Source organism: Podarcis tiliguerta, assembly GCF_965153285.1.
Source record: "Podarcis tiliguerta genome assembly, chromosome: 3".
Taxonomy (NCBI): Eukaryota; Metazoa; Chordata; class Lepidosauria; order Squamata; family Lacertidae; genus Podarcis; species Podarcis tiliguerta.
The window spans coordinates 38,579,248-38,604,046 of record NC_139536.1 but is presented as its reverse complement, the minus strand read 5'-3'; the positions used below and the strand labels follow the sequence as shown (position 1 = coordinate 38,604,046).

General features: G+C 43.5%; 1 protein-coding gene across 15 annotated transcripts in view; it reads left to right on the top strand.

Moving 5' to 3' along the window:
- Positions 1-3,975: 3,975 nt before the first annotated feature.
- Positions 3,976-24,799, top strand: part of TJAP1 (tight junction associated protein 1) — a 45,077-nt gene continuing 24,253 nt past the window's right edge. The window contains exons 1-5 of one of the 15 annotated variants that reach the window (XM_083433846.1): positions 3,977-4,154; positions 4,544-4,690; positions 5,542-5,598; positions 7,970-8,058; positions 24,511-24,601. The gene's annotated coding sequence lies outside the window, so the exon portion shown is untranslated. Of the gene's footprint in view, positions 4,691-5,541; positions 6,346-7,969; positions 8,059-8,657; positions 8,852-24,510; positions 24,606-24,799 lie in introns of those variants that run through there. The other 14 variants (XM_083433854.1, XM_083433841.1, XM_083433842.1 and 11 more) reach the window with 14 other exon arrangements.

Genomic DNA, 24,799 nt, shown 5'->3' with positions numbered 1-24,799 from the left:
TTAAGAACGAACATCCAGAACGAATCAAGTTATTAACTAGAGGTACCACTGTATCAGTATTTGCTACTGGGCTGTGAGTCTTGTGGGGGGAGGGGACCATGATTTTAAGGCAAATGTATTTTAGATACTATCCAGATAGCATGCATCTTTCTTCCATTTCTATAAATAAAGGAGTTTTAAGCATCATTAAATAAGCAGCCAGTTATCTTCATAGACACCTACCATACCTCCATTTTGTACAATTAATTTAATAAAGAAGTGTGTACACTGATTATAGGAATGCAGAAGAGCCCAGCAGGGTCTGAATATGATCTCATCCTGGTCTTTTTTCTCACAATTGGCCAAGCAGAGATCTATCTGTTTGAAGTCCACAAGCAAAACCTGAGTTTAGCATTACTCTCCTGCTTCTTGAACCCTAGCAACTGGCATTCAGAAGCATAGTGCTTCTGATGCTGGAGACTCTAATTCACAGAGAGTCAGTTGGATACAGTAGCTAGGGCTGGGATTGGACTGTAAAGAGCTGGGTTAAAATCCCTGATGAGCATCAAGCCAGTTGACTTTAAGCCAGTGAAATCTCAGCCTGACCTGCTTCACACAAGAGTTTTAAGGGTGTGGAAATGGAGGAAAATAACCCTTTGTATTTTGTCCAGAGGATTTTGGAAGAAAGGTGGAACACAAATATAATGAGTAATAATAAACAGCAAACAGGATACGGTCTGCATTGTGGTATAGGACTCAAATAATCATGAGTACTGTACAGTATTGAGAACAATCCACAGTTGCTCAGAGATACCTTCAATAGACCTTGATACCAAAGGTATACTAGCCACCATCCTATCTTATATTTCAGAAACACCCACCCTCTTGTCTTTTTCTAATATGGTTTATTCCATTCTCCACCCACACCTTTTCCTTTCTGCCTAGTCCCACAGCCAGTTTAGAAGAATCCTTTGTTTGTGGTGCTGTACCTGTTACCATAGTAACTAGTTATGCTTTGTCCTCAGATATTGCCCGCAGAGCACCATCCTATGTAAAGTCAGGAGTGCCTTTGAAATTAATGGGCTTGGATGTACTTAGGACTAGGCTGGTACAGAGTCAGAAGAGGGTTATTGGAAACTAGTTACATAACAAGGGAGAAGAGGTCCAGTTCCATTCTTACAATAACTACCTTGTACTCTCCTGTCTGTACAAGTCCCCATCCACATAACTCTCTCCTTTCAGTACATTTGTACAGCTAAATGTTTGCCTGATCATTTTAGTGAGAGAAATGGACAGGGAGCAAACCACTATGGGGTTGGAGGTAATTCCTCCCCCACCCCTTGCATTCACTACTGACCTTAGTGAAGTTTCCAAAGATTTATTCACTGGGCCATCTCCTCTCCCAACTCTGTTAAAGAAGTCTGGGGTTTGTAGCAGCCAGCCAACAATGTGTACATACAAGTACATGGACACTGTGGAGGAGCCGAAACCAGCTGCTAGATTCACAAGCATCCTCATTATAAAATATACTTTCCCCTCTTTTGTTTTCCCTTTCTTAATGATTTATTACCTTTCACTATTGCTTGCAAGGTCCTGCCATATACTGCACTTCAATTTATCTCCACCTCCCACCTCTCAAAGCTAATAATAGACAATTCTTTATACAGTATAGATATATAATTTTATATATGATTTTTATTATATATGATTTTATATATTTCATTATATATATATATAATTAGATATTTCATATATATATATATATATATATATCATATATAAAAACTTATATATATGATTATATTTTCTCATAACAAATATCCAATATCATTACTTAACATTCATTTCCCAGTTTCCCCCCTCCCTGTTGACTTTCCCCAACTTCCGCTTCTGGTTTATTACAGCAAATGTTACATTCCTGCCAATGAGTCCATGTTTTTTTTTGTTTCTGCAAATAAGTTGTAAAAGGTTCCCATTCCTTTTCAAAGTCACTATTGTCCTTTTCACACAGTTTATCCGTTAACTTTGCTAACTCTGTATAGTTCATCAGCTTTTATTGCCACTGTTCTTTTGATAGTATTTCTCCAGTCTTCCAGTTTTGTGCTATTAAAATTCTTGCTGCTGTTGTAGCATACATAAATAATGTCTGATTTTCCTTCCGCAATTCTTGAAAAAAAACCTAACAGAAAAGCTTCTGATTTTTTAACAAAAGTTGTTTTGAACATCTTTTTCAATTCATTGTATTTCATTTCCCATTTTTTAATGATCTTGCAATCCCACCACATGTGGTAAAATGTACAATTCTTTGTCCAATGCAGACGCCCTTCACAGTAAGAACAGTTTAACAGTAAGATGAGTATTAGCAAAATGCATGCTTAGAGGTCACTTCAGGATTTTGGGGAGAAAGCAGGGAAGTTCCAGGAGTTTATGGCAGAAGTCCTAGAAAATTAGTATTCTGATGAGGAGCCTCTGCTTGGAATTTCAGATTTTGTTGCAAGAGGTTCATAGACCTCAAGAGGCTAATTTGCTGAATGGGTGTTGTACTTGCATGACTCCGTTGGCAATCTTATACATACTTACCTATGAGTCTGTCCTATTGAACTCAATTATACTTACGTCTGAAGTATATGCATAGGACTGAATAGGCACACATAATTTCCAAGTCAGATTACAGTATTGCTCAGTTAGTTATTGCAGGTGATTTTAGTGTCATTTGAAACAACCCCCTGAATTACTTTATTCTGTCAGAATTACATTCATGTGGGTTCTCCTGAAGGATGCTCCTAACATGTGATTATGAAAGATGTGGCCCTGGTTTGGCAATCTTCCCCAGGGCAATTGGCAGTGCTCTGTAGATCCTTTTGGTTATGTTGTTCAGAGACCCTTCTTCAGAAAACTTTTCAGGCTGTAGACAAAAATTACTTGATGGGAAACAATGCAGGCAGAAGTTTATTATTGAATTTCAAAAGACTAACCTGTGTATTGTGGCAGGATATATTGTCTTCTTGATCAATAGCATGAAATGTTATCCCCAGTTTGCAGGAAAGAAAGAAATAGGTTAGTTAGCCAGTATTGATACATCATTGGTTTACTCTGGTCTTTTGACATTCCCTGATATTTTAATACCAGATGTTATTGATCCTTAGATTGAGCAGTTATCTAATTTTTATATTATTGTTGGGTTTAGTGTGCTTTAAATTATAATATAATTACATTATATTTATATATTATAATTATATTATAATTATATAATTATAAATTATAATTAAATTACAGTTATAATGTTGTATACTGCCTTGGTCATGTTTTGTTTAAGGACAGCATATAACAGCATATAAATGAATGAATAAATTAAAGTGTGCTGCAAATTCAACAAAGTGATCCAGCTGTTTACTTGGACGTACGTCCCACACTACTTCCAAGTAAGCACACTTCAGTATTATTCCCAAGCGTGCAGAGAATTGCAGCCTGAACGCTGTAGCCTTACAATGCAATCCTACGCCTCCTAATACGAAGCAAGCACCATTGATTTCAATAGGACTTAACACGAGGTAAACAGGATTGCGCCCTTAAGCACTCTCACCGAAGGAGTACCTAATTCATTTAGACTTAACTAGCTTCTTAAATATTGCGCTGCAGAAGTAATGCGTGACATGTAGAGCCGCCATAAATAATAATAAAAAAAATTATTACTGACTATACCACCACCTCAACCAAAACACAAAAAAATCATTTAAATGTGTTGACAAGCCTATAGTTTGCCTCAAGACTCGCCCGGCCCGATTCCACCCATAGCAAAACTTGTTTTTTTTTCTTCTTCGTGTTTTATTTCCTAAGGTCGCCGCCTACCTTTCCCCATCCTCCACTTTCCCCGCTGTCATGGTAACCCTCCCGACGCCCGGCGCGCTCTGTCTCTCCCTCTCAATATCATCCCACCCGCTCCTTCGCTCTCGGTTTGGTGATGATGCAAGCGCGCCGGTACGTGGGGATTCCGCCGGATTACCCGGCATGCCCCGCGGCAAAATGGCGGCCTGAGCCGAGCGCGCGGGTCCCGGCTGAGAGGGGCGGGGGGCAAAGTTTTGCGGCGGGCAAAGGGCGCTTTTCAACCGGCTCGGAACCGGCCTCAAAGTTACGGGGGTTCCCCCAGGGAAGCCGGAGCGCGGGGTTGGGCCCCGGTAGGTGGAGGCGCGGATCCGAAGCGGGGAGCCTGTTGCTGAGATCCGGAGCCCCTCGGCGGGACCAAGGGGCGCCTGTGGTTGGGGCCGGGTCGCCAGCCGCCTCTTGGCCCTGGGCTGATGCGGGGTCGTCCGTAGGCAGTAGCAGCAGCAGGTACCGGCGGGCGGGGCTGACCTGCGTCCTCCGTCGGGATCGCGGCTGAGTTGCAAGCCGACTAGGTCTGGGGGTGAAGCGGAGCGGTGGGCTCTCTTGGGGCTGAAAGTTTGCTACAAGTGAGCCACGGGGGAGCTGGCTTTTGGGGGACAATTGGAGCAGGAGTTGGGGGAATTGAGAATGGATATTAATAGGTGCGGATTTAAGAATTGATTTAGATCTACTCTTGGGGCAGTGATTTCTTACCCGCACTGTGTGCACAGCAGAGGGGGAAATAAGTAAGACTGAAACTTACTGCTGGAGGAGAAATCGCCTGCCTGAGGGACAAAGGATGGAAACAGTGGAGATTAGTACATAGTACTAAAAGGAGCTGCTGGAGCAGGTGAGAGTGAAATTCACATAGTGTGATTTAACTTTATCTTTATTCCCATTATTTGTGACGATAAAACTTGTTTCTGTCGTACTTATAGGAATTGGAAATCTTCAGTGAATATAGCTCCAGACTGAGAGTTATTCTAGGTTATTTATGGTTATATATGGTTATTTGTTCTGAAGATTTATATCCAACCTTTAAATCTAATGACTCTTAAGATGGGTTACAAGAAACAGGTGACAGTGTGTAGTCTCATGGATGCTGGCATAAGTGATTGATTGTGAACAAGAAGTCTAGCTAAGGAAGGTAGTAAGAAACAGTATGTGAAATAAAAGGGAAAGATGATATTATTTGACATTTCAGTGATAGGCAAGAGTAAATGGACAAAGTATTGCATGGCTGTGACCTGAGAGAAGCTGGAGCAAGTGACTCTCAGCACTGCACATCTGTCTTGCAGAATTGCATTTGTTGTGGACACAGATTTAAGTGAAGTAATGAAGGAGGAAATTTGTGGCTTTAGACTGTGTCATCTGCGCTGACACAGCTTTGTGCTGCCAGTTGGACCAGCAGGGCTCATAAATAAGAGTTTGTGGTTTTTCTTGGCATATAAACAGGATTAAATTAAATGTGCATAATTTGTGGATACAGTAGAAATGGATTTGGTTTCTGAAATGGATTAGTGTTGTCCATGTACACACAAATTTAGCTGAAATCTCTTTGTTTTCCAAAAAATAAATTGATTGCAGTATAACAGAACCACAAGGCTGTCAAGCAAAATGGACACAGTCTACCAAGATCTGCGAGAGGAGTTAAAACGATCACTTGTATAAGTAATGTAATTTGCTTGTTTTCACCAAAAGGAAGGGAAACTACCCAACTAATCTGTATCAAGAAGCTGTTATACCCCTGGCATCCAGGTACCTTTGGTGAGCACCAATGACTCACATAATCCTTGGTCATTGTAGCTGTGTCTAATGGGAGATGGAGGCCAACAAAATCTAGAGGACCATAGGTTAGTATCTACTGTTCTAAATGCTAGAATGGAAAGATCTCTGCCAACTGCTTCATTTTGAAGAGGAAAAAAGTGACACTTCTGCTTACAATTCAGCTATGAGAAAATATCACAAACAAACCAAATTCAAGAATAATGTGAGGGAAAGTATGTTAGAGGGGATTAGTATTAGTATCCATTCCTCATCACTATACAGGAGATACAGGTAAACTAGGATGGAGTTGTACCAGAGAAGGCTTGACCTAGAAGTCTTCCTTGCCTTGAGAAGAATAGGAAGTTGAATGTAAGCACTGAATTGCCTTTCCTTGAGAACGGGAGACATTCTGGCAGTGGGATATAAAAAGCAGTACATTCCAAGGTTAGTGTTCTTCCTCTTTCCCCCTCCCCTGCCAGCAACCCTGCTAATTGCAGAACCTCTGTGATCCATCACCCAAATACACCCTCAGTGGAGACAAACAAGCCTGTCTTACAATGCCTCATGAAAGTATACCCAGAGACCTAAGTGACCATGGTGTGGAAGTCACAGGTCCCTTTTACCGAATGATACAGAAAGTCACTCAGCACTTGGAGGACACTGGATTTCTAGGTCAAAGAAATGATTTCCCTAAGCCAGGGATTCTGTGAAGACCACCTCTGGCAAGATGTCTGAAAGGTATATTTGTGGCCATCATGTCTAACTTATGAGCTTGCAGAGCACCTGGCTAGTTACTAGAGAATGCTAGATTAGGCTGATGTTGGTTTGCTTCAGCAAGGAAATTCTTATGAAAGAAGTCTAATCTATATGAGTAATTCCTAGATAGCTTCAGCCAGCTTTTCTTCTAGGGGTACGCATACCCCTAAACATTTTGTGAATCTAAGTATGGCCTCATTGAGGGGCAGTATTTCAATATGAGTAGGAAAATGAGAGTACCCCTAAACATTTTTTAGGGGGGGGGGGGAAGCACTGGCTTCAGCTGATACAGTGGTGCCTCGCAAGACGGAAATAATCCATTCCGCGAGTCTCTTCGTCTAGCAGTTTTTTTGTCTTGCGAAGCAAGCCCATTAGCAGATTAGCGGCTATTAGCGGCTATTAAAGGCTTAAGGGATTAGCAGATTAGCTGCTAAAAGGCTATTAGCAGCTTAGTGCCTTAGAAAAAGGGGGTGGGGAGCGAAAAAAAATTGCAGGAACTCGCAAGACATTTTCGTCTTGCGAAGCAAGCCCATAGGAAATTCGTTCTGCGAAGCACCTCCAAAACGGAAAACCCTTTCGGCTAGCGGGTTTTCCGTCTTGCGATGCATTCGTCTTGCGGGGTACCACTGTACTTTGCAAATCAGGAGTGGGGAACCTCTAACCCCTGGACCAAACATGGTCTGACGGGTTCAAATTTGGTCTGCAAGACTATTTCCCCCAAATCTTGTCCAACTAACATAATATGTGCCATCAGGTGTGGCACAGGTAGTGATGTGGCTGCCTGTGCACAATTGAGAGCCTTAAAGTAGGCTCCTAATTGTGTACTGGCAAGGGAAAGCAGCCATTGACTCTACCACCCACCAGCGGCTCAGCAGTAGAGTTGAAACTTGATGGATTGACTATATATGATTCTTTGATGTCTGACTTTGGGACTTCAAAGCACCCAGTCACCTGATACTATGAATGACAGGTGGGGAGCCCTGCCAAATTTGGCCTGGTAGGCTTGATCCAGGATTTGGCCACAGAGCTCATTCCTGCTTTAAGTAATCACTGTAAGGAAGACCTTCTCAAAGCACCTTATTAAAATAGTTCTTGAAAGCTATGAGGAAGCCGAATGACAAAGCCGAATACATAGCAATCTTTATTTTCAAGTCCATTCTTTTATCTAAAATTTTTGTATGCCATATCCGTTTTATGTGAATTTTGCCTAATTGCCTATTTAGTGTTCAAAGTAAACTGCATGTAAACACAATGGCAATCAACGTGTCACAAATCTGGATATTTTAGAGGTGCGAGTTGCACAACTAAGGGTATACCTGTTGCCTAGCCCTAAGTGTTGTGTTTGCACTAAAGACTTCTGCCAGGCTTGGATGTAGTTGTGTCTGATCTTCAGGAACACTGAACACACTTTTTCTTAATCACTGCTCAGAGAATAAAAGTATGTGGAATTTGGTCCCTCCACGTCGCAGGCCCATAGTGAACTTTAGTCAGAGTGATACGGGAAACGGCTGCCTTGTGGGAAGGAGTTTGTAAGACTATTCTAGCTCGATCTCATGCCTCCTTCGTCCTATTCATACTGATGTCTTTGACCCATTATGCACCGAAGACCTGCTCATAATTCACGATTGGCTCTTGTGCTGTCCCTGGTTGGAAGAGCTGCTGATTGATTCAGAAGCTAATAAAGGAGGAACTCCGGTAAGCAGGACTGTCTGACGTTCTTAATATGGGTTCTTGAAAGCCTGCTGGAGAAAGCATATTAAGTGTCGAGTCTTCTGATTTCCATTTAATGTGAGAAAGATCAGCCCCCTCTCAGTTCAAAGGATCTCTTGGAGGGATTCAAAGTGGGTTCCTTTCTTACCCACTCTAGCCATTTCCCTGCTTTACCCCTGTACAAGACTTGTTGGAAAAACTTCACGTTGTTTCCGGCCTGTGCAGGAAATCCATTGGTGTCTTTCTCAGGGAAGGGGTTGGCCTGCATCCACTACAGTTCCTTGAACTATGAGGTAGGCAAGTGAAGTCCACGTGAGAGAGTCAGTGTGGTGTAGTGGTTAAGAGCGGTAGACTCGTAATCTGGTGAACCAGGTTTGTGTCTCTGCTCCTCCACATGCAGCTGCTGGGTGACCTTGGGCCAGTCACACTTCTTTGAAGTCTCTCAGCCCCACTCACCTCACAGAGTGTTTGTTGTGGGGGAGGAAGGGAAAGGAGATTGTTAACCGCTTTGAGACTCCTTAAGGGGAGTGATAAAGATGGATATCAAATCCAAACTCTTCTTTTTCTTCTTCTTCTTGGGACAGGTGTCCTTTCCCTCCCACATGTAGACTTCTGGTCAAAGGTGGAACTGGTCTGTTGGCTGATTCTCTTCAATTGAAGCCACCTGGTAACTGAGGGCCCTCCATTGTCGTACGAGGGAAGCATGTGTTAAACAGTCAGCCTTTGGTCTTCAGGAAGTTTTAACAATAGTTTGCCTTTGTATCCCAAGTTTCCCCAGGTATGGAGGAATCACCTACCCTTACCTAAGTCCTGTTGGGGCACCCTCCCAATTCTCACACAGTATACCCACTTGAATATTATATGGAATGATATGCTAAACTGTGCATCTCACTTTGCACACTATTTCTGTTCCCTAAAGTCAGTAGTGTGTGTGCCTGCCTTGTTTCCTGTACTGCCTTTTCAAATTGTTAAAATTCTTTTTGCATGGAAGTAGAGTAATCAACATATCCCGAAATGCAGGGAAAATGAAATCTTTGGTAAAATTGGCCAGAAAGAGTAAACAAAGTGGTTATGCTTATGATACTGTTGCAGATTTTAAGTATTGGGGAGAGTCTATAATTGTATACTGTATATGTTGTTGCCACAATTCATTTTCAGTGGCTTGAGTTTGGGGGGTATATAGCTCTTGTAAAATAGTTTACCTTAGATCCCCTTTTCCCACAGTGCTTTTAATTTAGGCCTGGGAAATAGTGGATAAATATTAGTAATTTTTTTTCAGGGTCGAGGACTTAGTGGTTCAAGTTAAATCAGAACTGCAGTATAGCCAAAAGAAGAGGGATTTTGGAGCTGGGAAAGGATTTTAGATTATTTGAAGCTTCCATGCATAGTTCTTGTGAAACTTCGTTAGGAATTATGTGCATGCAAGAGCAGAGTTAAGCCTTTAGTCTATATAGTATATAAATCTGTCTGGGGATCAAAAAATAAACATCTCGGTTTAGCCAGTTTGAAGAGGTTGAAGAGAATAGCAGCCATTTTTCTTGGGACATGACCTGTGACTGGTTCACTTCAGCACCAGGTTGGAGCTTTGATTTGACTAACTGGGATGGTAACTTAATGCAGTGTTAATGATTGTTTCAGTGCCCTGGGATCAACAGAGTCAGACTTTTGCTTCCAGCAAGGTCAACATCTTATGCCTGAGGCTGCTTTATCATAGCCAAGCTATAAAGTTGGATTCACAGACACCTGCTGTAGGAATTGCCATTGGGAGTTCTGGCTTGCGTGTTTTAATGTTTCAGTTCTAAGCTTTCTTTAATGTGCTTTTGTTTCTCAAAAGGATTAGATCAAACATATATTTTCACAGGGCTTGTTTTAAATGTTCAAGTGAGCACAGCTTTGTAGAAGAAACTACTCTTCCTACCCCCATATCCTTTAATTTAACCAATATATATGTTTTACATCCCTAGTTCACACAGTAGTTGTGCCTTAATTTTGGCTGTTCCTGAACCTGAATTATGTTTTTTTAAAAAATTATTATTATTTTGTGATATAGTTCCCTCCCCTGAATCTTAATTTTCTCTGTTCTCTATAAATAAATGCTATCAGCTTGAAATCAAATTCATTCAAGGAAGAGGCAGGAAGTACTCAGTGGCACTTGGTAATTTGAGAGGGCTTCTTTTGAGCACTGGTTTAAAATTGCATTCATATCACACTATTGTTTTTGTCTCTATTTCCTTATTTCCTTCTTTTCACCTTTAAGTAGACATGGTTAGGCTTGCAGCCTTCATCCTTCTAATGAAAGCATGTAATGCTTGTTCATTAATATGCCTTCAAACGTGGTGATTGCAGTGATTTCCAGGACATGGATTTTTAAGTTGTTGCAACTTAAAGGGCACATAATTTTAAACCGGTCTGTTCATGATTATTCAAAATAGCAGTCTGTTTCTTAAAAGGTCAAAAGAGTTTGCACACACATTTACATATTTACCTGCTGCTTTGCAGGACACCTTTGGGAGGAAAAAAGGCTAAGGAGTAAACCCTGTACAAATTCGGAGTGGAGTTCCTAAGTGTTGGGTGGCACATTGTTCTCCTTTTGGCAACTCCTGCAGCCAAACTGGTGCTAAACATATTGCTCTGCTTTCCTTTGGACCACGTCAGTGAGGCGGTTCTTTTCATCTGGGCAACCCAGGACCTCTATACATGCTGCCAAGGCTTGTGCCTCAAAGAGCAGTCACTTTGGTGCTGCTAATGCAATAAAACCAACGTGGGAGGCAGCAGTTACAAGTTACCAGTCTCTGTAGCCACAGCAGCTGCTGTGATTCTGCAATGATTTGACTTTACCTCTGGAGGCATAGTCCATCGTCTCAAGACAGACGGATGCCAACAACAACAAAATTTGGATTTATTTGTAATTATATATTTGTTTGTAAAGAGTTGGTAACTACAATCTTTAGAAATAACAAGTTGTTGAAATACTCAAGTACCTTGATCCGGAAACGCATCATTTAAAAATACCCACTATAAAACCAGAACACAGTTTGTACTGTTAAGACATTTAGCATTTGTTTTAAAATAGGTATACAGTATTTTTACTTTGGCTAGTGTATGGTGGCAGCTGTAGAATTTCTACACATTTTCCTTTCATTGATATTGAACAATTTTCAGTCTTGTGTTGGAATGTGTATCTATTGATATATAAATTCCAGCCCTGAGAAATGCTTAGATGTGTCTCTGGGGCAGGAGGAGGTTGATTTGAAGTTGTGGGGTCTTACCACCATTTCCTTGTTATGGTCAGATCCCCGTTCTAAGAGAGCCTTCACCTCTGTGGAGGGGCCTAATTCACTAAGAATCCTAACAGGAAAGGATCCAATACCCCTTCCCTTTCACTGGAGGAGAAGACTATATTCTTCGAGAAGAGTATATTCTTGGTGGCAAATGGGGGTCATTTCACAGTTACCTATATATAAAGTATATGAAGAGGGAATTTAGTAAACTCCTCTCCTTTCTGCTCTTTTGTGGGAAGCTGAAAGGAAACTCCCTTTTCTCTCGCCTGAGGAGAGGAGGATTGTGTCCCAATGTAAATTTCTGCATTGTTCTCCATTCCAAACCCAGCATTTGCCCCCCCCCCCCCCCCCGTGGAAGGCTGGGAATAAGCACCACAAGCAACATTGCACATCATTGCTTAGTTCTTCAGAGCCTATAACTCATAAATAAGTAAATAAATGTAGTCTGATCATCTTTGTTGTTGAGACAAAGTCTGTCTGGGTCCTTAGGAAATTTTAATCTGAAAATCATCCACAACAGCAGTAACTGGTGGAACTACAGCCTTTTTTTAAGCTTTGCTATGCTCACTTTCAAGGGACGCGGGTGGCGCTGTGGGTAAAAGCCTCAGCGCCTAGGGCTTGCCGATCGAAAGGTCGGCGGTTCGAATCCCCGCGGCGGGGTGCACTCCCGCTGCTCAGTCCCAGCGCCTGCCAACCTAGCAGTTCGAAAGCACCCCCAGGTGCAAGTAGATAAATAGGGACCGCTTACTGGCGGGAAGGTAAACGGCGTTTCCGTGTGCTGCGCTGGCTCGCTAGATGCAGCTTTGTCACGCTGGCCATGTGACCCGGAAGTGTCTCCGGACAGAACTGGTCCCCGGCCTCTTGAGTGAGATGGGCGCACAACCCTAGAGTCTGTCAAGACTGGCCCGTACGGGCAGGGGTACCTTTACCTTTACCTTTTGTGCTCACTTAATACTTAAAGTGTAGAGAAACCATTGTGTTTGAGGCCTTTAGGAAATAGTATCAAACTTACTGATAAATTTTAATTGAGCAACTGCCCGTTGGAATTTTCATTTCATTGAAGAGTAGTGATTTTAAGGAGAGCAGCACAGTGTCCTCAGAGACTGAAACACCGTTCCAAAGAAACAAAAGGCATTTTTCTGAGTTTGTAGAAAGTCTACAAGGGAAGAGTTACTTCTGTGTTCTCTCTAGATCAGCTGAAAAATCTGACTATTAAGATTGGAATGGGCATTTAATGATGTCTGTGCATCGTGAAGCTACCTATGAATAAGCAATGGTCTCATGCCAACTGGGAACCCTTGAAAGTACAGTGATGCTGCAGAAAGTAGGCCAAGTTCTTTGTAAGATTCTAAAACTTCTAAAGGGTATATTTACAAGGATCAAACCTTCCAGCTCCCAACTTGTAGCTTCAGAAATAGCTCTGATAGGATTTAGCGTAGTCAGCGCCTCAGCTGGGTGTGGAGAACATATTGCCGTGTAGTATTTAGTATTGGATTGACAGCCTGTAATATAAACATTAGTCCAAACACGATCTTATACCGAAACTCCGCCCATGCAAGGAGCCAGCCGTCTTCCTGCCACGCGCCATAAATCGTTTACGGTTTGCTCGTGCCAGTGCATTTGAGAAACAGCTGCACACTGGGATTAGCAGTTTGTAGAGGGCCTCTGCTGAGCTAAATTAGGGCCTACTGCCCTGGTTGTCAATGCTGGTAATGGGGGGGAGTGAAATAGCAGAAGTGTTCCTCTGCACCAAAAGGCTATTAGTTCAGGGAATGAGGGTGGGGATTTGCGTAGTAGAGGGCAGTGAGTAATGGTGTTCTGGGCTGTTAGAGTAGCTATGTGCTGACATACTTCTTGCTTATGAACAGAGCTGGAATGCCTGATCGATGGTTGCCCCTCATCATGGGGAAATTAGTCACTAAATGTAACCAGTATGCCATCAGGCTTTTTTCTGTAGCATGGCAAAAGTGCAGGTAAACGTTAACATGCTGAGGAGGAGAGTAGCAGTAGGGATGTTTCGTTGGGATTGCTTTGTGCTCATACAGAATGGCCACCCTTTCCTGTTATTGGGAAGGAGACTTTGTGCCTAATATCCTAAAGATATTTCTGTGTAACTCTTAGGTCTTCCTTCTGTCCAGTTCTCTTTTCTCATGACCTGTGCAGTTTTTATTTTTTAATTGCTCTTCTAAACAGCCGTTTACTCAAATGAATCCCCTAAATTATAAATGATAGACTTCAGGACAAAGAGTAGCAATTACAGATAAAAATTCAGCAGCAGACATAATACTCCTCAAATTCCCAAACCTTGGAGAGTCTAATCACTGCCAACAAAAGCCTGGGTAAACAAGTGTGTTTTACTTGGCACCAGAAACCCATCAGTGTAGACGCCAACTGCACCTCTGTGTCAAGGAATTCCTTAATTAGGGTCTTCTCTGTAGTGGCACCCCATCCCCTTTCACTATACAGTGTTTTATCCCCACTGAAACAAGGAAGAAAGCCTCTTCTGCTGATCTCAGGTCAGCTTGTAAATGGAAACAGGTATTTTGATTCTGGGCTTATTTCGGGCTTTGTTTCTCAGCATTGACACCTTAAATTGGAGCCAGAAATTTACAGGGAGCCAGTGCAGGCCACACCACTACCATAATCCTGCATAGATGCTCCAGGCAACAGCCTAGCAACAATGTTCTGCACTAGCTGGTGTTTTCAGACCATCTTAGAAGGCATTTCTGAGTAGCAAAAGCATCATGTCTGGAACAGCTTTGACTTGATATTAGAATAGCTCCATAATTTCTCAGGGATGAAATGTTGGGTGAGATCACATGGAACCTCTTTAATATTCTGTCTTTTTTCATTCTGCAGTTGAGTAAGTGGGCAAGAGGCCACTATATTGTTGGTTACAGAAACAGAATAAAAATGATCCATAAATACACGCATGCACCCACAAAAAACTAGCCATTTTTTGGAAACCATGTTGCAGAGTTTGGAGTACTTTGCAGAATGTATTATTTGTTTATTAAAAATACCCTGTGTACACACACTGAATTCAAATGATTATTTGGAGGATCAGAAATTAGTTGTGCATTAGTGACTTCCTTTTCCATTCCCTGTTTGAACATGAACCATAGTTTGCTTTGTTGCCTGCATCAGCAAATTGTGCTTTGTGCTTCCTCTCTAAATCAGAATTAGAAACCTACTTCAAACTATGGTTTCCGATTCCAGTTTGGAGGGCAAGTTCTAACCAGAGATTGCCAATTCAGACATCACAATACATGATTGTTAGTGCTAAATGGGAAGCAGAGATAGACACTGCATGCAAGAGGCAAGGAGAGGATGTACAAGTCTGTGGCTTGTACATGGTCCTCTAAAGCACCATTTTGCAGAGCTATCTGATTTTGTATTCATTCTCTTTTCACATACGCTGGTTGTAAATCCACAATTTTGTCACTTGTGCCCAGGTATTAACCTTAGGACACATTAATAATTCAGCCTATCACAGATGGACTTCCCATGCTGTTTGGTAAGTAAAACAGTATTTTATTTACCGTATTTTTCGCCCCATAGGGCGCACTGGCCCATAGGGCGCACCTAGGGTTTTTTTTGGGGGGGGGGGGAATAAAGAGAGAAAAAAATTCCCCCCCAGGTGCGGGGCTGGGGCGGGGGAAGCCTGAGCTTCCCCCAACTCCAGCCTCCAGAACAGGCTGCTGTCCACAAGCCTTGGGAGCCCGGCGGGAAGTCGCGCCGGGCTCCCAAGGCTTGCGGAGAGCTGCCCGAAGCCCAGGGTGTGCGCTGCTGCGCTCCCCAGGTTTCGGGTTGCAGGCTGCTGTCCACAAGCCTTGGGAGCCCGGCGGGAACTCCTGTGGGCTCCCAAGACTTGCGGATAGCTTTCTGAAGCCTGGAGAGCAAGAGGGGTCAGCCTGCATTCGCCCCATAGGACGCACACATTTCCCCTTCATTTTTGGAGGGGGGAAAGTGCGTCCTATAGGGCGAAAAATACGGTACCTGTATGTAGTGAGCTATGTTTGAGAACGACCATTTTAAAATCTTGTTGTTTTATCTGTTGCCATGTCTCTTCGGTTAGCTCAGTTGAGTGATGAACATATTGATGTTCGTATTATATTTATTTTCTGAAGCCAAAGGACATTGATAGGGAGGAAAGAAAAAGCCCAATTATGGCCTGGTTCCCATGTTATGCTAAGCCATGGTTAACTTAAGCCAAAGTTTATAAATCGGTAATAAACCATGGTTTGTTCATGATTAGTAAACCATGGTTAAGCTACTGGGCCAGGTTCATAAAATGTGGTTTATAAACTGTAGTTAGCATTGCATGCAAACACAGCCATAAAAATATGGAGGTGGAGGTACTTAGACATAGGCCTTGTTCCCCTCTCACTGGAAACCAAACTATGGCTTACTAGAACTGCACAAACATACTTCTTCCTGCGCAAGAGCTTATATCCACTTTGCTGCTCCCTGGTCCTTTTAGCATAGCACTCTGCTTCAGCTAAGCCAGGGTTTGACTTAGTGTGTTGTCTGAACCAGGCTAGAGTCTCTTTTCCCCCCCTGATCCGAGAGCCAAAATAGTACGAACAAAAGGCCATGGAAGGCTGAGGAGCACAGCTCTAGGTTTACAGGGCTTGATTGTGTTCAGTGATGGCAAATCTATGCTTTTTGCAAAAACCTAAATTTCTCAAACTGATGACATTGCTCTGACAACAATGTCATCAACAATGGGTTAGCTAACTGTATGTATCTGAAAACTTAGTGAATACCTGTATCCAGAACCTTTTCACCTAGGCACAGTCCCACCACACAAGTTCAAAGGAGCCCACTGATGGCACCCTCTCCAGCACTGTGGAGGTATTGAAGTGGGGTCTATAGTCACCATAAGAGTACTTTGAGCAACACCTCCTGAATTCTGGCAGAGGTAGAGAGGAGGTTTAGTCCAAATCGAGTAATAATAATAATAATAATAATAATAATAATAATAATAATAGTTTATTATTTATACCCCGCCCATCTGGCTGAGTTTCCCCAGCCACTCTGGGCGGCTTCCAACAAAACACTAAAATACAATAACCTATTAAACATTAAAAGCTTCCCTAAACAGGGCTGCCTTCAGATGTCTTCTAAAAGTTTGGTAGTTATTTTTCTCTTTTACATCTGGTGGGAGGGCATTTCACAGGGCGGGTGCCACTACCGAGAAGGCCCTCTGCCTGGTTCCCTGTAGCTTTGCTTCTCGCAATGAGGGAACCGCCAGAAGGCCCTCGGCGCTGGACCTCAGCGTCCGGGCAGAACGATGGAGGTGGAGACGCTCCTTCAGGTATACTGGACTGAGGCCATTTAGGGCTTTAAGGGCCCTAAACAGTTCTCTTCAGTGCTTATGTCCAGATCACCTTCCCATATTGTTTCCACCACTGATAATTGGTATATCTAGGAGGCCCCCCTTGAGCTTTCCATCAGGCTGGATGCGGAAGTACTCATAAACTAACTGTGAGTAGATACCATCTCAACAGCTTCCACACAGTGACCTCACCTGAGCAATGCATATTTCTGTAGCGCATGCCCTCTGCTTTTGCTCAGAGTGAAGCCTTGCTGCAATTTGCTTCTAGACACTGTTTTGTTCATAAGAAACAACTGAAGAGTGGTATGCAAATATAACAAAATGATTGATAGGCATAAATTCAAAGTCCCACCTCCCCAGCCCATTAGTGTTCCTAAGCAACCATGAGGGCTAGTAACTTTAGTAAAGCAATATGTACTGCAATATAACAGGATCTCACGAGCTGTGTCTTGCAGTGCCTTTCCCCAAATAAGTAAATCAAGCTTCTTACTTTGTTTGTGTAGAATTCAACCTACATATAAAGCATGGAGTGTTTTCCCTCCACTGTGTGTGTGTGTGTGAGAGAGATATTTCTAACCCTCTCTCTCCTCCTGCTGGGTGTTTGTTGCTGCTGCTGGAAGTGATTTTCTTTCCACCCCTCACCCCCCACCCCATTAAAAAATCCAGTTGTATAGTGTTAGCTTTCTGCCTGAAAGGAGTTAACCTCATGTTGACCAATGAACCTTGGATATGCTTATTTCAAGGGATTGCATGTTGTCCACAGCACCTGTGTGCAACTACACTCACTGACTTTTAAACTGAGGGCAATTCATTGTTGGTCATGATAGTTCTTGGTTTGTTGCTGGCTACTTATCACATGGAAATGTTTTGGAGGTACTGTGAATAATTTGGGGGGGGTGTTGAGGGGAGGGATTGGACAAGGGAGAGCTGGTGGACATGCAAATAAGACTTTAATTCTCCTTGTCGTATTCTCTTTGCCCAGCTGTATATAGTAACTTCACAGTACGTGTCTCTTCCTATTCCTATGAAAGTAGACTTTGTTCTCTGAAGACTGCTAATCATGCCCCATGGGGGTGTAATCAGTTATAAGGTATTTAATATATGCAGGCAGGAACAGGCTGCCTGGCCAGGCTGGCAGATTGCAACACTACAATTATAAAGGGCCCCTTTCCCCTGCTCTGCCCGCCCACCAGTGGCAGGATGAGGGCTTTGCCCCGAGATGCTGTAAAACATACAAAGGATAAACGTGGGCGGGAGCTGGGTAAGCGCAGAGACACTTCCTTTGCCTGCCTCCTGTTTTCCTGCTTATCTGTATGCTGGGAGAGACAGTACTGCTGAGACTCCTGGAAGCTGGGAGCGGTTGGAGAGGGGGGGTGGTTGGTAAAAGGGCTCCCCCCCTTTCTTTTGGTGGAGCTTAAAGGGGCTTTTCTTCATGGGCATGTGCTTGGAAACGAGGAAACGTATTTCGGTATCTTGGAAGAGAATGGGATTTTTGTTGCATTTCTCTAGCTTGCAGTGCGAGTGTGGCACACCCTGCTGCCTCATTGGTCTTTACTTCGTATTGCCTCTCTGTTTTTGGCGCTTTCCCTGCCCATTTTCATTTTTGTAGGCCGTGTCCCCTCCCCCTTTTAATTAAAACCATGGTAGCAAACCTTCCACAACTTTCCAGGTGCTCCCTGTGTTCCTTGGTCGTTCACATGAAGCCAAACCACCCCAGGATTGTTGAAGAGCAGTTGCTAAAAAAGCAAAACAAAACCGATTGTGCTATAAAATGGAACAAACAAGGCGTGAGCTGTTTGTCTTTGCCTTGCAATAACACTTGGTCTGGGGTTCTAACAAGCTTCTACCTGTAAGGGGAGTGGGGCAGAAATTGTCTTGGACCATCTCAAGGCAGTCCTGGATTTAAGTTCAGTGATTTTGGAGAGAGAATGTGATTCACACTTTGAGTTTCCAAAAGCAAACTTGAAAGCAGAACATTTGTGTGAGACAATTAAGAGGGAAGGCAGTGCCCTTCAGCTTGATCTAGGCTTGTCTGGGAAGCTGGCAACAGCTCTTTTTGAGGTAAACCGTCTCCTATTTCAGTAATGTCCTTTAATTGTATATTATTAGCACAATCCATTCATATTAGTCCTACATAGTGCACACCACGGACAGCTGCTTGTACTTGACAAAAACTGGCAACCATTTGATTTTGATGGAGACATAAGGTTACCTGTTCATATTGTCCACTGTTACTGTACGACGTCACTCATGTCAGCGCGTAAGTGGAGTGGAATTGGCTTTGCTTGTCTTCACAACAGCACTGTAGGGAGGTAAAAGTTGTAGTACTGTATTCTGCTTTGCACATGGGCAATTGACACTAAGCCATAACATAGCTAAGGTGGTCTTATAGCTGAAACAGAATCAGAGCTTCTCAGTCTGGAGAAGTTTAATAGGTTGGATTCTCAGAATTCATTGTTGCCTTTGCAAAGGAGAAGCAGGATTAGAGAACACTTCTGCCTCTGAAGACTTTGTGGGTGCATAGCGTGTATGTAGCTCCACCCTGTGTGGGCGGCTTTAAGAGCAGGGTCCCCTCCATGTTTACCAGGCATCTGAGACCTTTGCCTTGATTTCTGAGGCTTCCTGTTGTGGCAGGTGGCTCTGAGAGGAAGAGTTCAGTAGAGCAGAAATCATACCTGCCTTTGCTGACTTTTGGTAATGTATTTGTGTGAAAGGGTGTTGAGGTGGAGAAGAGAGAGAGAAAAATACCCTGCTGGGGGTGGAGGATGGTAACCGGCTTTGAAAAAGGGAGTTGTGTTAAACCAAACATTAAAGGTAGTTTAGCAGTTTCTTTCAGCTTCCTTCTCTTAAACCGAGATTTTTAGATGGTTGAATACTGGCTGTTTTGAGCAAAAGCTGGGTTGGCATGGAGGAAGGGAGAAGCTTCTTACATATTTCTTAAAACCGTTCTTGGCTAGAAGGATCCAGCTGCTCCCCAGTTAGCCCAGTCTACAGAAACAAATGCGCATGCGTGCACACATACACACACACGAAAGTTATCCTTATGAATTCCCCTTCTCATCCTATTTTGTTTGCTTCAGTGCACTTGGTAGTGGCTCCCGTACTCCTCTGTCCGGGTTCATGGCTGAGGCAGTGGTGGAGGTCTGTAGCTGGCATAGTTGGAGGGACTGCGGAGGCCACGTGGGCTTGGCTGCTTGTTTTTGTTCTCTGCTTTGCGTGGAATGCAGTGTGTTTGTCTTTCTTGGCCTGTGGTTTCAGCCTGCATTCCTGCGCATAGAGTCAGCCTGGCGGCAGGCGGCGTGCTGTTCATGCCCTGCGGCTACATGCTTTCAGCTCCACATCAAAGGTGTGTTCAGTGCGTAGCTTGTGCCGTTCTTGGCCACACCTGGTGGCCTGCAGGCACGCAGGTAGGAGGGGCCTGGGTTGTGTTTGCAGACGGTGTTTTAAGGTTTAGACTTCTTCGCCGTACTTATGAAAGCAGAAGAGTTGAGTTTATGTTAAACAGTGAAAAAAAAAATCCACATCCATGGTAACTGAGGAACTCAGCAGGGAGAGACTGTTGCTTTAGGGGCGGGTGGCGCTGTGGTCTAAACCACTGAGCCCGCGATGGGGCGAGCTCCCGTTGCTCGGTCTCAGCTCCTGCCAACCTAGCAGCTCGAAAGCAAGTAGATAAATAGGTACCACTCTGGCGGGGAGGTGAATAGCGTTTCCGTGCTTCTCTGGTTTCGCCAGAAGCAGCTCAGTCATGCTGGCCACATGACCTGGAAAAACTGTCTGCGGACAAACATCGGCTCCCTCGGCCAGTAAAGCGAGATGAGTGCCGCAACCCCAGAGTCATTCGCAACTGGACTTAACTGTTGGGGTCCTTTACCTTTTTCTTAACCAGCAGCAGCACCTAGAAGCCTACAATAACTGTTGCCTGTTCCCTTCAAATGGACTAGCTTGTGCTCAATTCAACTCTAGTTAAGGTCAGTTGAGGTGGGTCCACTCCTGTATGTTACCGGTTGGATCCCTGATGACTGGATTAGTTGCTTGAGCTATCAGACTGTACCCTCTGAACTGAAGGGGAGATTGGGACTCATCCTACTTCTGCTCTCAGGAGAACAGCCATGGATACCTTTGGTCCAAATGTGTGGCGTGCTTGGCATCTGCCTGTTCTTGCCAGTCTACACAACAGAGGTAGCTCACATCAGTGTGGTTGTGGGGCTGTTCTGGAAGGAAAGGTTGACTAGGATGCTTTCTTCCTGGTTGAGTGTGCTCTCTCCAAGTACAGATGATTTAATACCTTTATAATTGGAGATCTTGCCTGTGATTGAAAGCCCATATTTTGGGGTGTTGTTCTTTGAACTGTGGGGGAAAGAGTTTCATGGAAACTGCTTTTCAGTGGGTGCTTCCCATATTCCCAGCTGCGAGGTACAATACTTTGCCTGGTGTGTGAAAAACTGCTGCTTAGAAAAGTCCTTGTGGTCAGAGGTTTCCTTGATCCGCAAAAGCACTACCAATTATTTTCTTCCTTTATTCTCCCAATCTATTTGACCTCCCTGGACACATCCCATATACCCAAAGGGTATACGTATTTTAAAAGTGCACATAATGGTTTGTTAATAGCATAAGGTCAGAAGAGCTCACCTGTTCCCATTGGCAGGAGCTTATGGTGGTGGATCTCAACAGAGACCGCAAGTAATACTTTCTTTTAGAGCGGGTGGCTCTGTGGTCTAAACCACAGAGCCTAGGGCTTGCCGATCATAAGGTCGGCGGTTCAAATCCCCATGACGGGGTGAGCTCCTGTTGCTCGGTCCCTGTTCCCGCCAACCTAGCAGTTCGAAAGCACGTCAAAGTGCAAGTAGATAAATAGGTATCACTCTGACAGGAAGGTAAACGGCGTTTCTGTGCGCTGCTCTGGTTTGCCAGAAGCGGCTTAGTCATGCTGGCCACATGACCCGGAAGCTGTACGCCAGCTCCCTCGGCCAATAAAGTGAGATGAGCTCTGCAACCCCAGAGGCATCTGCGACTGGACCTAACAGTCAGGGGTCCCTTTACCTTTAATGTTCACATTGCAATTTGTGAGCTTTTGATCTTTAATAGTAGGGTTATGTGAGGATACAGAGACTTGCTACATACCATTACTCAATATAGTGCAAGGTGCACTTACAGATTTTTATTCTGAAGCTCTGTCATGTTCTTCGTCCAGAGCTGTGTGCGGGATGCTCCTAGGAGTGGAGTGCTCTGGAATTGTAAGGGTTGTAGACAAGACTTTTAGGGTTGAAAAGCCAGGTTTGTCTTCTGCAGTGCAACCTCGACTCGTTCTGGCTTGTCCCGTGTAAGAACATAATAAGTCTTTCTGGATCAAGGCCCATCTAGTCCGGCATCCTGTTCTCGCAGTGGCCAGCCAGTCGCCTGTGGGAAGCCTGCAAGCAGGACTGGCATGCGGCAGCATTCTCGCCATTTGTGAGTCCCAGAAAACAGCGTTCAGAGTCATATGATCTTGTTCAGTGGAGGCAGAACGTATCCATTGCGGGTAGTAGCCACTCATAAGTAGAATGTGGTACTTGTGTATTCTCTAGCCTCCTCCCCACTCTACTTGTTTGTGGTGATTGACAGTGGAAGGAGCCGATGGGGCAGCACACTATTTTAAGCAGGCTTATAAATAAAAGAGAGACAAAGGATTCATCTAATAAAAATATATATAAGTTTGTGAGAATCCCCGTGACGACACTACCGTTCTCTGGCTAGAGCTAAAGCTCCCTCTCCTGGACAGATTTGCTTCACTGCAGTCATTTAACAAGGCACAAACTATTGATGTAGTGCCGGACTAAATTAAATTCAGTTGTGTGTTTCATTCCCCTGACTTTTTATCTCTTCTCCACGGAAAAGTAACTGTGGAAACCATCATCAGGACCATGCAGCTTCCTCTCCAGCCCTTTGCCATTTTCCCTGCCATTTGTCTACCCTGGGAAGAGTTAAAAGCTTGTATTCCACTCCCAACAACAGCCTCAAAGTCTGTGTTTCATTGAATAAATAGAAAAGCCAGGGGAAAGTAGCATACAATTGCATGCCATTTGTTGACTGTCCCAACATTTACTTAGCTTGTCAAAGTTTTTGACAGAGTCCCTCTTCACTGGTTCCAGAAAACAAAATAATGTACAAAATAATGAAGGTTCAGTTTCTTTAGATTTGTAGAAATAACTTTGCTGCAGTACAGAATGCTGACTGCTGAAGGCAGGAATGACAACCCTGTACCAAAATAATGCTTAGGGGTTGAATCTTCAACCTCGGTCCTTTAAGGACTCAGGAATCAGTTAAGCTGATTCATCTCGTTTTCCAGTGGTGTGAAAATTGTTAGGCATGCTCAGCCATAACATTTGTATTATGAAATTAGTATTGGAAAGGTGAGGAAATTGAGCTTCTGCTCTCTGAACTGGCCATAATTAAAGCTCTCAGAAAAACAACAGCAAAAACTGCTCCCTGCTTCTTTGGAAACCTGGTTATCTAAATCTTCAGCTTCCTGTTGTAACCTGTTTTTTTCTCCGCAGCTGTGCAGCAACATAATGAATCTGCTTGTGTTTTGGTGGCAGCTGAGTGGTATTGGGAACAGTGATTGTGTGTTGTTGATAAATTTTATGAAAGGCTTAGGATAGAAGGTGGTGAACAAATGGAAGACAATAATCCACAGTTCATGGAATAATTGATGAGTTTGGTTAAGGATGGAAGTGCATGTATGTGTGTTTTGAACAGAAGAGAAAAGTGGGCAGTTTGGGGAATGTGGTTTGTTTTTTATAGTTTCTTCCTCCATTCTTTTTAATGCCAAGTTTTCTTAGCCAAATCTTCTGAAGGCTGCATTAATTTTCTCAAAACAATGTTATCAAACAATGATGCGCGAACAAGGCCTGAGAGTTGACTCTGAACTAAATCCAATTTGTAGTTAAATTCCATTGGTGTTTTGGCATAAATATGAGGACTAATTTTGTGGAATTGATGTTGCTTTTTAAGCCTTAACATGGGTAAGCTGTGACTGTGCTAGTGAACTAGAAGGGGAAAAGCTGTGGGAGATTGGCTACTTCACGTGATCCCTGATAGCATGACTTAAAAGCATCTTACGATACGACTAATCCAGCAAATAACATAACTTAAAAGTGTTGAGGTTTCTTAGATTCCCATGAATGTGGCTTCCTTATAAGTAATAGAGACCAAGCGTTTTAAAACCAAGCTACTTTTTCTTTTTACCATTATAAAGCTAACTGTAAACTGTCCATTGCTGTCACTTGACTGTGGCTTTAAACTTTTAAAAACCTGTTTCTCTCAGGGAGCTGCTATTCTCCAGTTACTCTAGTTGTCCTTAGATAAGATTACTTCTCAAAACCGGATGGAATACCGAATTGCAGATGGTATTGACTTGCTGCTCACTGAGCTCTTAACAGCACCCAAGCTTCTCTGTGGCCAAGTGAGGGACACCCCACACAGAAGATCTCTCCTCTGTTTCACAGCAAATTAGGTTGGGCTGTTGTGACTGAGGTGGAATAATGAACGTATCTGCATAATTCATGGCAATCTTCTACTCCAGAATAAATGCCTGTTCAATAAGTACATCAAGCAGTTGAATATTCCTGTCCTTTTTTCTTTTTTTTAACGGGGGGATATTTTTAAAGGCCTTTCCAGTATGCTGTGGAATTGTGGCCTGATGCTCAGGTTCTGTGATACTCATTGAAAACCTAGTTAGAATACTCTGCGTCCAGCGCTGGCCGTGTTCTTGCCTGTACTGTTGTTTTGCTCCTGCTGGTTGGCAACTCTCACAAAGTTCCCTTTCTCCGGTTTCAGAAGCCGTTGCCCAGATGCTGTTGGATGCGGTGTGGATACCGCAGACTCAGAGCCGGGAGGACGAACATGTTTGGACAGGACATCACTTTGGGTCTGTAAGTCCCTTATTTTATGAGAGGCCTATGTGGGGAATGTCTGCAAGGGGTTGTGCGGTGGTACCCTGGGTATTTTGTCATGTGCGATGGGCGGGAGGAAGGGAGCTGAGCAGGGGACGTGTATGTTGCACTCTAGAACCCAGCAGGACACAGGAGAAGCGTGTGGGAATCAGTGCATGTTCTACTGTAGCAGA